Below are 17,549 nucleotides of genomic sequence, written 5' to 3' on the forward strand. Positions count from 1 at the left end.
TTCAAAGACTCCCAGCTGAAAAAACAGGAATTTCTAAGACCTAAGTTGGAGAAAAGATGGTGAAAGGGAGTCAGAAGGCTGGGAGGATTCTTCTCCCGCTTCTGCCAGCTTGTCCTCACATCTGGACAAGCCACTTGACCTCTCCACACCTCAGGTTCTCTATGGGCATGGTGGTTTAATTCATCCCCCAAACCTCTGTGAACTCCCACCCTGTACTGGATCTGGAGCTAAGAAGAAAATGACCTGGAAGAATGAATGAGAGGCCACATCCACTCCTCAGCGGTCTTGCCAACTCCACTCCTCCCTCCCCACCGAACACCAACAGAGGCAAAGCACGAAGAATGGCTTTCAAAGAAGTATGGTGCAAAGAAGGTTATGGGGGATCGTTTGCATCACAAAAGGAATCTTTACTTGTCAAACTAATTCACTAAAAGGATGGCTATCAAGACCGGTTCCCCTGATATATTTTTTGAGTCAGGTTACTTAAGTATTATTACATACAATAAGTGTCCTCCTTTTTAGGTGTGTAGTTCAATCGATTTTAACAAACATGTGAAGCTCCTGCTGTGGTTTTTAACAGTTTATTTCTAACTTCCAGAATATGTTATATAAAGGGACGTGGCGCGTATGGTCCAATGAAACAAAATTAATTTTAGCTCCTCTTTCTAAAAGTGAAGGTCCCCATTCTGCCAGAAGGAAGAATACAGAACTGAAAAACCTGTCTTGAGGGGTCGACAGTGGGGGGATCAATTTGCAGAAACATCTGCCGGGCATGGAGCATAGAGAACCATGATCTGTTACTCCATGCAACTGAATCCCCTTTACTAATAGAAGAGTCCATCCTCCAGCCCCCACTTCTCATTTACCCAGTTTTTAAATATGTACCCAGAGCCCAAGAACATATTTCTACCAAAGGTCATCCTTAACTGTGCAGTTTAAAACCACAGAGCCTCCTTGAATGAACTCCAAAAATCTGTAATAAATTTCACATCCTATCATTGTTTCAAGGTAATTTACCTGGACAAAGAACATAACTTTTGTTTAAAGACTTAACTTAAAATGAACTGCATGAGCTCATGTAAAAAAGGGAGAGAGGATTATTCAAATAGAACTCTAACAATCTATTCAAATTATGTCTCCTCTGCAGAATTAGGTCCTGGTAACTTGAGACCAAGACAACAGCATTCCCAGCCAGAAAATGGGAACAATGCAATCAATCTAACAGTGTTTATAACTTTATTATGGGGCCAGTAAAAAAACAGAACTGATTTCCAAGCCTTAGCTCAGTGGCCCTCAAAACTTCAGTATACCTAAGAATCTCCCGATAATGGAAACTCCACTTTCTTGGACCCCACACAGACCTGCCAAATTAGAAATCTCTGGGGATTGGGCAGCTACAGTGTTTAACCTTAGTCCCACGTAATTGTGATGGTGGTGGCTAAGGACCACACCCCAAGAGATACAGCCCAACCTAAAGGAGGATGTACTAAAACAAAGATGGTGAAGTAACTTGGACATTGATACTGAGTATAGGTTATAATCTTAAGGCTAATGGCCAAGGCTTAGAAAGGTTTTCGCTATGCATATCAGCAGATAAAACCGCACAGTGACAATCTTTCATTAATGTGCGGCTGCCTGCTCTAAGTGTGGTTCCCAGACCAGCAGCTTGGAATTAGAAAGAAATTTCTGGAGCTGGGGGCCCAGGAATCCATGTTTTAACATTTCTCCAGGAGATTCTTCCATACTGTGCATGCATGTTCCCGCAAGTTTTAGTTAATGCAAATATTTTATAATGATAAATACTTAATCACAATTTTTTTTTTTTTGCCTTGTCCTCCTGCTGGTTTTATTTTTGCTTTGATAAAGTGATGTTAGTTAGCAGACCCTCTCAACTTCTCTCCCACCCCTTCCCCACTGTGGTGCAAAGTGCATATACGTGGCACAAAAAGTTCAAGCTAGACTTTCCACTAGCTGAGGGACAATTAGTATGTCCTGAACAGCCAAAGAGCTCCAACCAAACCCGTAAATATGGTGGCAGGGGTAATTATGAAAGGAGATCCCCTAGGGTTCTCAGTGGCCCCTGGTTCCAGCGAGTACCTTTCCATGATGCCTCCTAGGGCCTGCCATAAAAGCCAAAAACATCAAATAGGAACTTAGTGGTGTTGGTGGTTTATTTCCTTCCCTCCCCCTCCCAGTCACCATCTAAAATATTACATCTATAGTAGAGTGCACTTGTTCTTACATTTTGGAGTACATCAGAATCTCCAGGGGAAACTTAATTAAAAATACAGATTCCTTGGTTACAACCTCAGCTTCCGATTCAGGAGTATTCCAGAGGGTCTCCTCAATCTGTATTGGAGCAAGCTTCCCAGAAAATTCTTATACATATCAAGGTATGAGAATCACTGGTGTTATGGGAGAAACCTGGGATAACAGTAGAAAATCTGAGCTTAAGTCAAACTTCCCCAGAATTTGGTGTGTAAACCTCGGAACACCTCAGCTTCCTCAACGTAGAAACGGCCTGCCTTCTGGGGCTATTATGGTGGCAACACACGTACAAGGCCTCAGTGAAATACAAAGTGCCAAAAACGGGGTAAAACTGGTGGGTGCAGAATCCCACCACGATTACCAACTTAGCCTAAAAAGGTAGTATCAGCAAGAAGCATTCTACATCAGATTCAAATTCTGAGAAACAGGTCAGTGACAGTCTGTGAAATGTCCTGACTCCTGTCCCCGCAAAAATGGTATGCCTGTGGCCCCTGAGTGGCTCACTCAGTTAAGCATCTGACTTCGGCTCAGGTCATGGTCTTACAGTTCTGGAGTTCGAGCCCCGCATCGGGTTCTGTTGCTGACAGCTCAGAGCCTGGAGCCTGCTTCAGATTCTGCGTCTCCCTCTCTCTCTGCCCCTCCCCACCAACTCTCAAAAATAAACAAACATTAAAAAATAATGGTATGTTGGAGCCATAACTCCCCAGCATCTCTGAATGTGATCTTATTTAGAAATAAGACCTTTACAGAGGTAATCAAGTTAAAATGAAGATCTTGGCGGGGGGGGGGGGGGGGGCCCTACTCCATTATGACTGATGTCCTTCTAAGGAAGAGAAACGTGGACACAGAATCAGACACGCACAAGAAGACTGCCATCCACGAGCCAAGGAGAGGGGCCCAGCACAGATATGCTTCCCTCACGGCCCTCGGAAGGGAAGCACACAGATCTCGGACTCCCAGCTTCCAGAACAGAGACAATAAATTTCTGTTGTGTAAGCTGTGGATCTGTGGGGCTGTGTTACAGCAGCCCTAATGAAGGCAAACAATCTGACACCTCCCACTTCAAGAAGAAATGCCCTTCTGCTGTTCCTTTTGTGGAGGACACTTGGGCCCCCAGTTGCGTCTCAGATTCCCCAGGACTTGTTCTAATGTCGTCACCATGTACACTCATAAAGCTCTGTGTGAACCACTTGTCGGGTTAGAGGGAGAGCCAGCTTTGACAGGGGGTGGTCCCAACGCTTCACTGCAGGCTGTGCTGTGGACTCTTGGTCTATGGCAACTGTCACAAAACCAGAGCTCTGAAACATCTGCAAGTTCACCAGCAAGTGATTTACCATCCTCATAAAGCTGTCCAAACCCAGCCCTGCACAGCCAACTCACACTCCGTTTTTCCTTCCATCAGAGTGGCACCCACAGTCCGTGTCAAGCACCAGCTGGTCTGAGAGCTGTGAACCATCCTCGGTACTCAGGGGCCTGGGGATCTGAATCAAGAGGATCCTAAAGGCCTTCAAAGAGAGGATTTGCTCAAACTGAATGCACCCTTCTTTCTCCCCATTAGTAGGACAAGACACATGGTGGAAATATCCCCCTCAAAAAGGTCCTTTCTATATGAAGACGGAACCCTAGAGGGTCTTACCTAGTAACCAGAGGGGGGGGTGGGAGAGCAAGCAGCAGACTGGTTCCATCGGGATGGTTGTCCTACACCAGAAAGGAGCTGTTTCTGTCCCATGTGCAAGGCCTACAGGGTGACTTTACCCCCTACATGCCCTTCTTGGGCAACCTCTCCTAGGGTAATTTAAACACACATACACACACACACACGTGCCCAGGTCACGCTCTCAGGGATTCCAATTAAGTGCGTCAGGTGGGGTTTGGGAACAGCATTTTTCATTTAATTCCAGTATAATTAACACATGATGTTAAATTACTTTCAGGTGTACAATATAGTGATTCCACAATTCTATATATCACTCAGTGGTCATCAAGATAAGTGTACTCTTAATCCCCTTCACCTATTTCACCCCTACCCACTCCCTCACACACACACACACCAAGTTCCCCTCTGATAATCACCAGCTGTCCGTATTTAAGAGTCTGGGTTGTTGTTTGTTTGCCTCTTCTTCGTTTTGTTTCTTAAATTCCACATATGAGGGAAATCATATGGTGTTTGTCTCTCTCTGAATGACTTATTTCACTTAGCATTATACCCTCTAAGGAACAGGGCACATTCAGGGCAGAGAACCACAGCCATGAATTAAAGTCCGGGTCCAGCCAGACATCCCAAGGAGAAAGCATCTATGGTAGTCAGGAAAGTGGGATTCCACTTTCAGTTTTGCCAAGTGGCCCAGGTAAGCCTCATCCTTCCAAGCTTCAGTTCTTTGTCAAAGGAAGAGAATGACCTAGAACTATTCAGGCCGCCCGTTTTTAAAAAAGTAGCTTCCTGGGGTGCCTGGGTGGCTCAGTCGGTTAAGTATCCCACTTCAGTTCAGGTATAATCTCACGGTTTGGTTCTTGAGGTCAGGCCCCGTGTCAGGTTCTATGCTGACAGCTCAGAGCCTGGAGCCTGTTTCACATTCTGTGTCTCTTTCTACCTTTTCCGTACTTGTGCTCTGTCTCTCTCTCTCTCTCTCTCTCTCTCAAAAAATAAATACACATTGAAAAATTTTAAGTAACTTCCCTGGAATCACTCTCAGATGTCCCATAAAGACATGTGCCCTTTCTTCTTGGATGTACTAATCCCAACTGCTTGATGCTTGCACCTCAGGCTGCCTTTGGCTGATGCCTTAGCCTTTAACCCTGCCAGCGAGGGCCCAGGAGTGACAGGTGCTGAGCCCAATAGAAAGCCCTTCAAGGAGAAAATTAAGCCTCTTAAAGTGCCCTTGATGTAATCTCTCAAACCCAGGAATAATCCACACTCCTCTGGGAAGATTTGCCATGCATGACCTCGGGCCACACAGGAAATATCTTCACTTACATCAAACTTGGTCCTAGCCCCGAATGCCAAGTAATTATGGGTGGTCTTGCAGCAATGCAAATAGAGAAGACAGGGGTTGTCCTTTAAACACAGGAAGCTTTGGGACTCTCTAAGCTGGGTGCTTGAGACAGCAGCACTGAGAAAACCATCGCCACCCGTCTGCAGGAATGCACTCTGCCATGGGCTCAAATGCAGAAGAGAAAGGAGACCTCTCTCCATGCAGTCGAGTGGACTCTGGGGACGAGTGAGACACCAAAACAATTCACCAGAACATCGAGGTCAATGATAGGTACTTCAGACAAGGGCATTTACTGTCTTCAACCCAGTGACAAAAGTTACCAAGCAGACCACTTAAGTGCCCCTCCTTCAGAGATAAAAACAAGAGGGGCGACCATGTGTCCACAGCGACCTAGCCTCCACAAGTGCCTTCTATCACTCAACAAGTAATTAGCAAGGAATGGGCTTCATTCATTCATTACTTGAATCTTTAACTCTTAACACTTGACCTAAAAAAATATTGCTCCCATGAGACACCGCTTTTCCACTTATTACTCACTTCCTTAGCTCAAATCTGACAAAGATTTTTTTTTCCTTATCTAAGGCTGACCTGTCACCAGCCAAGTCTTCTACATCAATTACTCATTAAAATTGTTACCCACTATGTGCTAGGCATTGTTTTGGACACTTGGGGACACAGCACCAGATAGTTTCTCTCCCGGAGTTTATATTCTAGTGCCATGGGGCAGACAATAAATGAATCATGCATATAATATCTGGGAATGATAAATGATAGGAAAACAAAAAGGGCAGTGGTTTGAGAGCAGGGGCTACAGGGTGCCAGGGAGACCTCTGCGGAGGTGCTAAGGGAGCTGGCTGGTAAGTGAAACAAAGTGTGAGAGAGCACCCCCAACCTGCAGGGGCTAGGATGAGGAGATCCAGCAGGAGGGCTGGAGGTGGTGCGGCCAGGACACAGGAGAACGGGGTGAGGACGGTGGCATGGAAGCCTAGTGAAGAAAGTGTCCCAGAGAGCGATCAGCTGGCGAATGGCTGCTGAGAGGCTGCAGAAAGGGACAAGGAAGAGCCGGCCCCCAGATATCATGGGTGCCTGAGGAAGTGTGGCTTCGGTAAAGGGGGGAGGGCAAATTGGGGTGGGTCCAAGACAGACTAAGAGGGGAGGAGGTGGAGCAGAATGTATGCCAATTGTTTCCAAAAGGGTCACTATTAGAGAGGGTAGAGGAATGGATGAACCGCTGACGGGGGGATAGGGTCAAGAGTGTGCTGTTGGGGCTGCTTTTTCCCTTAGAAGAGGCATCTCTCGGGTGGGGGATTATCCATCGGACAGGGAAAAGTGATCACGCAGAGGAGAAAGGTGACACATGCATGAGGACAGAGCACAGGCCCCCAGGCACACGTGGCTACAATGGTCTGCGGTTACAAGGCTGTGTGGCTACAGTTGTAGACGACTAGCAGATTTCGCATGGGAAGATGATGACACCCGTTCCTAATTGCTTCCTTTTTCTCACTGAAATAAGCCGGTCATCAGCTCAAAGTGGGCGGGGGACAGAGACATAGGGCACCCCACTGTGCCAAGAATCCCCCTTGGGGTCTCTGGTCATAAATCAAGAGACCATACAGATACCTGAGTGTTTTCTCCAGCGCGTTCCTCAGCCTCAGGCAGGAGCACAGGAGGTAGAGGGTGGGGTTTTCCCAAGGGAGTTAGATGAAGGGGAAAAGGGTCAATCAAGGGAGTTGGTGTATGCAAGCACCTGTGCTGGGGCAGGGGAGGTCAGAGGAGAAGAGAGGGATGACGGTCAATGGAATCTGGAAGGGTCACCAGGTTAGAGGCCCTGGTAGGGGGGAAGGCTGGGTGGGACTGGATACTAAAAGGAATAAGATGAAAGAGAAAAGGTTGAGGGTCGGACTGGAATGCTTGTCAAGATATTTGCTGGAGGTCCACTTAATGATCATGAGAAGGTCTACAACCCTGTTCTTCAAATGAAGGACTAGTGGGTCGTAAAATCAATGTAGTGGGTCATGACGAGCATTTTTTTGAATTGAGCAAAATAAAAAGTCTAAGAGTACAGTATACGTAGTAAGGTTGAATGTTCGAGGAGACCTGTTCCAGTTGTGTGTATATGCTTGTTATCAGGTCATTACATAAAACCTCTCTCCCTTGTGGACTGGTGTTAAAAATCAATCAATCCGTCAATCAATCAATAGAACACTGAAGCAAGGTTTCTCAACGCTGGCATGACTGACATTCCAGGCCACATAAGTCTTTGTTGTGGGGGCTGCCCTGTGGCACCGTAAGATGTTTAACAGCACCCCTGGCCTCTACCCATTAAATACCAGCAGTACCCCTTCCTCCCTTCAGGCTATGACACACAAAAAATGTCCCTAGATGATACCAAATACCCTCTGTCTAGAGACACCCATGGGAGGGATGGCTCAAGTAGGGTAGAGGAAAAGATAACAAAGAGATGTGGCCGGGGCACTGAGTTGGGCAGGCAATCTATATAGATTTCAAGTCACCAAAACTGTTGATGGCACCACACGACTCGCTGTTCAAAAATTCTGATTATCAGGAACCCTAATAAAACATAATTAGGCAGGAAAAATGGTTTTAAATGTTTACAAAATTCAATTGTAAGACTTCCTGTAAATTAATCTATATAATGTAGAACTGTAAAATAATAAGCCAAACCTATAACCCCAAGATATTTTAGCAAACAAAAGTGAACTAAGGATCACAGAAGGGAAAGTGTATTGGATGTATTGCCGTATATAGGAAGATGTTGCTGTTTTGATATTTTGATTATCATAGGGAAATCTAGATTCTTGTATCTGATACACCAGCCACTGGTAAGATTTTTATTAACATGTTTTCTGATTATAAGAGAAATATACCCTAAATATAGGGAAAATTTGGAAAATACGAGAAAGTATTTTTAAAAAATTTAAACATCTATAATCTCAACCACCCAGAAAAAGCCATTTGGTTTGCTCCATTCGCACAAAATGTCAAAAAAACAAAACCAAAAACAAAACAAAAAAAAAGGTTGAAGGAAGCCCCGATAAACAAAATCTTCGAAAAATGAGGCGGCAGAGAACTGTAGGTGGCGACTCTCTACCTTGGCTGCATGTTAGAATTACCTGGAGAACTTCCCCACTAATGCCACGGCTCCACCCAAACCAACACATCAGAATCCCGAGGTGATTCCAGTGCATAGCTGGAGTGGAGAACCCTACAAAAGAGACCCATCCTACAAGTTTAAGCAGGATCTCCTTCATGAAAATTTCCCTCCTGTTTCACTTTTTTCCATACACCCTGCTACCATTACCAGTTTTGCTTTGCTCATAACTCACATGTGAAACCATTAGAAAATAAAAGGCACGAAAATTAGGTAGCTAAAAATAGCACAAGTGTTTAATCTGTTAAAGAATTTTAGAATTACGTGATCAGTCGGGAGGAAAGGCTTTCAAAAGGGAAACTTCTTCTTGAGCTTTGGGTCTGCCAAGCCGCTAAGGACTTACAGACAAGTAAGGGACCCTGAGGACGGCCAAGCATGTATGTGCCACTGATAAGCACTGTTAGAAATGTGTCCCCTCTGGCAACAGTGAAATAAACACTTGTTGAAATTAATGGCTACTGCACTTAATTTCCTCCCAAAAAATGCACTAATGATCAGATTACAATGCAATTTAAGCAACATTTATCATCCGGTCACCATTTTCTTCACAATGCCCTTTACATGTAGCCAACATTTAATTAAAAGAAATCAACGACTTCAAATCTTGAATACGCATGTATGTTGGAAAAACAAAAACCACACAATCTCTAACAGTCTTCTCCACTCTCTCATGAGAATCCATTACGGAATATTTAAAACCATACTCATGAACTCTGACTTTCACTGTGGAGTAGACAGATACCCATCTATCCATCAGTAAGTCCCCAAACATGTGCAATGGATGCAGGCAAGAGTTAATTACCACAACCCAAAATTTATTTCTCCATGCTTGGTAAAACTGATAAAATTGAGTGAATTTGCCTTGACTGGCATTCTAATTTCGATCCATGACAGGGCAGAGCTCTGGCTGGACAAGAACACAAGACCTGCAAAACAGGAAGCTGGTTTCTCTAAACCAGCAGTTTGAAAAATATGGTCCATGACCAGCAAGATCAGTATCACCTGGGAACTTATTAAAAATGCAAATTGTCAAACCCCACCCAAGACGTAGTCTGAAACCCTGGCCAAACCACGTGGCTTTTAGCAAGCCCTCTGGGTGATTCTGATGCATTCCAGCTGGCGAACCGCTGGTGGTATCTAAACCATGGTTTTCAAATGGTGCGGCAGAGCCTGGGTCCCAGTGGATTGAGACTCAGTCTCCCACCAGGACTCGCAGGGTCACCTAGGATGGACTTCTTCAAATGTGGATGGAGTTTCCACTGCTTTTCCACAGCTTTTTGGGGGATAACTGCCAAGAACTCGTAAATTCTATCAAGTTTCAAAAATCACACTGAGAGGCAAAATTACAAATGGTTCACGTGAAGCAGTCAGCAAGCTAGGGATCGTGTGGAAGGGGACCTGAGTTTGAATGCCAGCACAGTCATTAGATAGCACCTCTCTGAGGCTCAGACAGGAAAACCAAGCCTAAGGACATGTTGCTGCTATCTGAGAAGACTCTGCAATTGGCCAGACCTTCCCTCAGTTGGGATCAGACAAAGTCAAGGAAAAGGAGAACACTTGCTAAGAGCTTTCTTGATCTCTTATTGTCACTACTCCCCTGGGGGAGAGAGGTAAACAGCATTTCCTGAAGCCACCCTTTACGACCAAGGCAGAAGGCACGGACTCAAAAGTGGGAAATTTCAGGATGTTAGAAGATAATTAACTACAAGTTTCCCAAGAGATAAAAGATTACTGCAGAAAACATAAGAGAAAGCAGGTGTACTATTGCTCACCTTTTGTTTCCAAAGTGGTCCCAGACAAGTTTTGTATTCGTGAACCAAATACCATTTTAAAGTGTTTCCCTATAGAAAAGCTTTCGTTTGAGCAAGGAAACCAATCAAGGTGTATATGGAGCAAGTTAGTCACCTCCCCTTCCCACTCCCAATTTTAAACAATCTCAAGTTTTGTGTGTCCTTCACATCTCTCTCCAAGGTTATATACCTAGAGCTTCTTTTTTAAATCAGAAATAGGATCATACTAAATTTGATACTCTGTAACTTGATTTCATTTACATTTCATATGTCCTGGACATCACTTGCAAAATAATCCAAAATTATTATTCATCCTGATGGACATTTCATGTTCCCATTTTTTTTACTACTACACTATTATTGTAGTATTTTTATAATACTACCTTAAACATCATCACACATAGATCCTTGCATGCTGATGTTTTTATTTCTGTAAGACAAGACTCCAAATATGTGATTGCTGTGGCACATGGCGGCAAGTTCCAAACTTAGAAATTGCTTTCCCTAATCTTCCAGCAATTCATACTCCCAAGAGACTGTAAGTTGCACCTCCCCCCATACATCTAAACGAGAAGATGTTACCAGTTTTTTTTTTTTTTCCAATGTGTATTTATTTTTGAGAGACAGGGAGAGACAGAGTGTGAGCAGAGGAGGGGCAGACAGAGAAGGAGACACAGAATCCGAAGCAGGCTCCAGACTCTGAGCTGTCAGCACAGAGCCCGACACGGGCTCAAACCCATGAACCATGAGACCTGAGTTGAAGTCAGCATTCAACTGACTGAGCCACCCAGCCACCCTACCAGTTTTGTTTTTAAGTGGGTCAGTTGGATGGACACAAATACTTATTTTAAATTTGCATTTCCCTGACCATCATGGAGGCTGAGAATCTTTTCACATGTTTATTGGCCATTTACATCCCTTCTTGTGGGAACTGACTATTCGTATCCTCTGTTCATCTATTATGTTGGCCTACAAATACAACTTAATCACACACTCATTTCTCCCCCCATCACCTACTAGATATGTAAAATACAAGTAAGTATCATCTCCTAGGAACTCGGTGTGTGAGGTTAGGACAGGATGTCTTCTGAGCATGAAGCACATGGTAAGCCCTCAAAACAACTGGGTAAGTGAATAGCAGACTTAAGAGAATTTTGTTAAGACTGCAGCTAGAAGAGTAAAAAGGAAATACAAATATTCATTACTTTTCTAGATATTCAGAACTGCGTCACTTTGGCTGAAATTAAATGGTTGGTTAAAGGAGAAACAAAAACCACGCTTTTGGCACTGACTCTGAAAATCCACTGTGAAAAATGGGTGACAAATGAGCACAGTTTTAACTCACAGTTCCAGGTGATGCATAAAGAAAAGGCTGTGACAACCAAACCATTTTGTACCAGCCTTGTCTACCTGGTGTCATTCAAATGGTACCTGACACTGAACCAAAGGTTGTCAGGATGGTGATGGACAGGAGATGCCTACCTTGGAGTGCCTGGGTGGCTCAGCTGGTTAAGTGTCCAACTCTTGATTTCAGCTCAGGTCATGATCTCACAGTTTGTGGGATGGAGCCCCACACTGCGCTCTTTGCTAACAGGGAACACGCTTGGGATTCTCTCCCTCCCTCTCTCTGCCCCTCCCCCACTTGTGCACACGCAGGCATTCGCTCTCTCTCTCAAAACAAATAAAAATTTAAAAAAGGAGAAGCCTACCTTAAGGATTTCGTTTCTTTTTTTGTGTTTTGTCTCCACCCCCTCCAACATTTTTTGCTGTTCATAATCTGCTTATTGAGGAAGGGGGCTGTGGAGAGGGCCTGCAGGCGGAGTTTGACAGAATGCAGATTCCTTAACTCTTAACTTTAGGCAAAACATCTGGTTAAACCTAGCATTTATCCCCATTATTTGTAATAGTTCTGTTTGGCTTATGTTTTAACTAGTCTCCTTATTAAATATAAAAGTAATAGGATTAAGAAGTTCTGGGGGGAAGTACTGTAATTAAAAAGGCACCAGTTGGGTATGTTAAGCTGTAATTCTGGTCCTGCTTATTAAGTTTTCCTTCTTGCCTTTAAAATTTTGTGTACCCAATAAAAATGACTGAATTATTTAACTCTTTTTTAGTACTTCCTGTATTGGCCAAACACCACCCAAAATCTCCAGGAAAACATTATGACTCAAAAGTTCTGAATCAATAATGTCACAGATCACAAGTTTCAGACACGGTCCCAAGAGTCTGGGGCATGCCACACACACATCACACAGCCTGGTAAAGTGACAGGCAACTGTCCAAAATGCACTGGCGTTTCCTAACCTTTTTGAAGTTACAAAATCTTTTTAACAACAACAACAAAAATGCAGGAACTTTGAGCAACCCATGAAGTTATAATATGAATCAGGCAAGAAGCAACAAAGCACAATTTGTAACACTGTTAACAGCGACATAAGAAATTGATAAATATTAAGGTAGTAAACTTGGGAATGAAGATGGAAGGGTTTGCAACTTCTCCTTTTTAATTTTTTATTTCAGCTTTATTAAGAAAACTATTTTAATTTTAGATACAGAGCACAAGTGCAGGAGCAAGAGAGAGGGGGAGAGGAGGGTGGGGGGAGAATCTTAAGCACACTCAATGCTCAGCACAGAGTCCAACTCGGGGCTTGATCACATGACCCCGGGATCGACCTGAGTTGAAACCAAGAGTTGGAGGCTCAAGCGACTGAGCCACCCAGGCGCCCCAAGAAAACTCGTATTTCTAAAAATTTTTATTATATAACGTTTAGCACAAGCACACAATAAGTGACATATGTAGTTACAAGCATAAGGCTAAAATGAATAATACATTTTTAGATGTATAGTTTTATTTTTCTGAGCATAGTTGGTAAAAATTTAGATTGTTCACCATCTGTAACCACCCTTAACTCCTCTTGGGAACTAATGATCTGCTGGAAATGAGGGGTGGAAGAGAAGGGGAATCAGTATAATTTTAAGTTACAAAAGACAGAAACTGGACTAGAAATCTCCATCTCCCCCCATCACTCACTTATACCCCCCTTTGTAAAACCTGACTTCACTTAAAAATACTCTAGGAAAGGGGCAAAACCTGACTTCACTTAAAAATATGCTAGGAAAGGGGCACCTGGGTGGCTCAGTTGGTTAAGCATCTGACTTTGGCTCAGGTCATGATGTCCCAGTCTGTGAGTTCAAGCCCTGCAACATGGTTCTGTGCTGACAGCTCACAGCCTGCAGCCTGCTTCCGATTCCATATTTCTCTCTCTCTCTCTGCCTTTCCCCGGCTTGCTCTCTCTCGCTCTCTCTCTCTCAAAAATAAAACATTAAAAAAAGGTTTTTAAATAAAAAAAAAAAACACACCAGGAAAGAGTGTTTGGTTTGAAAAACCCTAAACAAGGGGTGCCTGGGGGGGCTCAGTCGGTTAAGCGTCTGACTTCAGCTCAGGTCACGATCTCACGGTTCGTGAGTTAGAGCCCCCATTGAGCTCTGTGCTGACAGCTGGGAGCCTGGCACCAGCTTCAAATTCTGTGTCTCCCTCTCTCTCTCTGCCCTACCCCTGCTCTCACATTGTCTCTCTCTCCCTCTCAAAAAATAAATAAGCATTAAAAAAAAAAAAAAAACAACCCTAAACAAGTAGGGTTAGCAGGTGAATTCAAGACACAACTATAAGCCTAAGCCGATAAAAAGTATCCCCAGTAACTTATTTAACAAATTTAAGTTTAAAATTTTTGCTTTCCCTTTGGAGGCAGAAGTACAACATCACTGTCAAAAACAGACACCTTTTTAAAAAGTAAAAAAAAAAAAAAAAATACATAAGAGTTTAATTAAAAAGTGTATCTCCTTGATAACCTAAGTGGGTACAAAGGCAGAGAAAAATCAGTGACTTCCTCAATCTGAAGAGCCCTGTGTTTCTGTGATTCAAGGTACCATCACTAAGACTGGGAGCTTTAAGAAATAGACGGCTTTCTGCAATTGATTTGAGTCTCTTCTAAATTAGTTATGCTAATTTTGGATATACATCTATCTTGGGCTCTGGGTGTTTTCCACAATTTCAGGGTTCAATGAAAAACAAAAAAATAGCATTCATGCAGGTGTCCCTCAAGGCCACGTGTCACATCCACCACCCCTCCACAGTTTTTGTATAGATGTCCGAAAATCAGTCAAGGAAGACAAAAATCTTGGAAACGCAATGGCTGACATCCACACTGGAGGCACTTAATGAAGTGAACAAGCGAAGCAGCAGCCTAATCCCTGACATCAGATGAAAGCTTCACATCCCCCCTTTTCTGTGATCCCTTGAAACCTCTCCAAAGATGAAGCCCCAAAGTGCTGACATGACCTCAATACTATGGCATCATTTCAATAAGACGCCAAGGAGAAAGGCTTGCGTGTTTCTGCACTCAGCTGATTGTAGGTCAGCAAACACGCCCTTCCTCTGCCCCTATACAAAGCAGAGATCACAATCTGCTGTATTTCAAAAGAAAAGAATGCCCACAGCCCCACTCCTGAGAAGTCGCCAACTTCGCGCTCTGGAGAAGGGAGGAGGATAATGTGCAACCTGACGAATGCCACAAGTCAGCACACCCAGGTAGTATTAAAGGCAAATAAGTGGTACGTTTTTGTCATTTATGTACATTTGGGGGCGCATTTCTCCGGGGCATCATCCCTACCCTCCTCTTTGTGCCTTGGACCACGCCAAATACTTCGGCTCATTCTCTCGTCTTCTGGAAATAATCGGAGGTTAGTCTTCACCACGAGACACAGGGATTCTGAAACAGCCTCCTTTCCCCTATTCACCTCGACTCTTCACGGGCGGCCCAATTCCAAGTTTCCCCACGCGTCACCTGAAGCCCCAACTTCTGGAAACGCCCCCCTTACCTAGCCTCCAGGAGCTGGCATCGCGGCGAGAGCCGAGCACGCAGCCACGGGCGCTGCCGCTGTCGCCGCCGCAGCCAAGGAGGCGAGGCGAGGGGAGGGCCGCTCTCCGGCCCCGAGGACGACCGCGAGCCAGGCCCTCGGCCCCGACCGCTAGCCGGCTCGCCTCCTCTCCCTCAGGGAGCGAGGTCCCGCGCCGCGCGCAGCGCCCAAGCGAAGCCGGGCGCCGGGAGCACGCTCTGCACCGGGCGCCCGGCCGGGGGACGCCGCCAAGCGCACGGCTCCGGCGGAGCGCCCGGGCAGCCGCGGCGGCTGGGGAGAGGGGCGTGTTCCCTGCGACTCGGAGCCTGCAAGCCGCGTCTCGGCGGGACAGCGAGCGGAGGTGAGCCGGACGCGCAGCCCCTGACGGCGGCTCTGGGCCCTACACCCGGGCCGGGCCGGCCTGGCGACGCGTCGCAGCCCGCGCGCCCCTGCGGGAACAACCTCCGTGCGCTCCCTACGCGGCCGCCTCCGCTCCTGTCTCGGCGCGCAAACTTTCCCGGCCAGAACCCCTCCTGCCTCTCCTGCGGGGGCGCCGCGCTATCCCCCGGGCCCCAGAAACCGTACGCCCCCTCCCTCCGCAGCCGAGACCCACTGAAAATATGGCGCCCTCGAACGTCGTTCCTCGGTCCCCTCAGGGAATCCCGAATTGCCAGTCCCCGGGACCCCCGGCTCCCAGTGGACGCGAGATTGCAGCTTGCGGGGCCGAGGGAGGAGAGGGCGCCGCTAGTCCAGTGCGAGGCCAGCGGCAGCAAATCCAAATCCTGTCCTCGCTCTCGGGCGGGCGCTGCCCAGGTCCCTCAGCGGCCAGCAGTTTTGCTGGTGGCGAGATTGCCAAGGGGAGTCGTGGAATAGGCAGGTCTGAGAATCTGGGACTGGAGGAGCTCCGCACCGGCGGGCTGTCTTTGCCTCCAGCCTCGACCGGAGACTTGTTTGCAAAGTGGCGCTGGAGTCCGGGCGGCCAGTGCTGGAATGAAGCCGCTCCGCCCGCGCCAACTCTCCTGGCGCGGGGGCCCGGCCGGGGCCGAGGGGACACTCCATGCAGGCGGGGCCGCTTTTCAAAGCCCAGTTACCGGAAACCCAGCGGGAGCCCCGGAGGGGACTGGCTGCCCGCGGCCAGGAATCCGTTCTCAGGCGCCGGCTGCCAGCCTGTTTGCAAACCGCTGCGCCCAGGTCGAGTGCAGTGAAAACATACATGTGCAATAGACAGGTGCATAAATTTTATTTTATTTTTATTTTTTTTGCAGAAAGCCCTCCTAGGACATCAAATCTGAGAGCTTTGCGGGTTTTTTTCTGCATTGGCATCACTCACGAGATGCAAAAGGGAGGAAAAAACCACCCACATTTTCCTTCTGTAGAGGGGAGGGAAAAGACACGAGAAATTCATGCAACGTGCATGCAGCTGGAGGAAGAGGAAAACCCGAGTGAGCCGTGCGCCTTACCGGGGGATGCATTTACTGTCTCATTGCAGAGCGCCTGCCCCGGAGTGCAGCCGGCGTCCCCCCGCGCGCCCGGCGACCGCTCCGCTCCCGCAGCCGCTTCAGCCGCTGCCGCCGCCGCTGGCTCCGGGCGCGGAACAAGAGCCGAGGGCGAGCGCGAGCGCACGGCCCGCGAGCGCCGGGAGGGCAGGAAGCGCGTCATCACTCGGGGACGGCGCGTCCCCGCGCGGCTCCGGTCCAGCAGCGGCGCCGTGCGGCACCCGGGCTGGGCCGGCACGGTCACCTCCTGGGTCTCTGCCGGGCGGCTTGGTGCTGGGAGGATCCGCGTGGGGAGGCAACGTGCCGGCCGAGTTGCCGTGGGGAGAAGGGGTCGCAGAATGACCCTGGCTTTCCGAACTCGGGCTCCGCTGTGAGGGAGATAGGAGAGGAGGGGAAGCGGCGCCTATGGAATGGGGCCCCTGGGACGGCAGAGCGCTTCCCGCGGACCACTGGCCACCCTGGAGCCAGGGGCGTGGTTCCCACGAGAGTCCAGTGGCGCGCTCTGGGGTCCTGCTGCGGCGCTGCTGACCGGAGCCGGCAGCTGGCTGTCCCTTTCTGCACGTGTTGCACACGCGACACAAATTGGTGGTCAGAGGTCACTTAGGGTTTTTGAGAAAGGCTCTCGGGACGGGGGGGAAGAGGGGCGGGGAGCACTCTCTTAAATTCATAAGAAAAAATGTTCTCCTGCCTGCTATGCCTTTGAGTAAGGGCAATTATATACCTGTTACATTCACACAGTCATTAGGAAACGTAGGATGACATGAAACAACGGGAAGGTTATTAAGGGGACAAGGAGACAAATCAGAAAATACTGTGTACCATAAAATCTCATTTCCTAAATTACGATAAATGGAGAGAGGTAGAATAAACTGAACAGATAAACACTGGACAGAGGTTAACTAGATCCCTCAGTGATTGGTGGAAGTGTGGGTGA

General features: G+C 46.9%; 1 protein-coding gene across 1 annotated transcript in view; it reads right to left on the bottom strand.

Moving 5' to 3' along the window:
• Nucleotides 1–16,760, bottom strand: part of TLN2 (talin 2) — a 438,974-nt gene extending 422,214 nt beyond the window's left edge. The window contains exon 1 of the mRNA XM_078448675.2: nucleotides 16,580–16,760. The gene's annotated coding sequence lies outside the window, so the exon portion shown is untranslated. The remainder of the gene's footprint in view (nucleotides 1–16,579) is intronic.
• Between the last annotated feature and the right edge of the window lie 789 nt (nucleotides 16,761–17,549).

Source organism: Panthera onca, chromosome B3 (genome assembly GCF_046562875.1).
Source record: "Panthera onca isolate mPanOnc1 chromosome B3, mPanOnc1 haplotype 2, whole genome shotgun sequence".
Lineage (NCBI taxonomy): Eukaryota > Metazoa > Chordata > Mammalia > Carnivora > Felidae > Panthera > Panthera onca.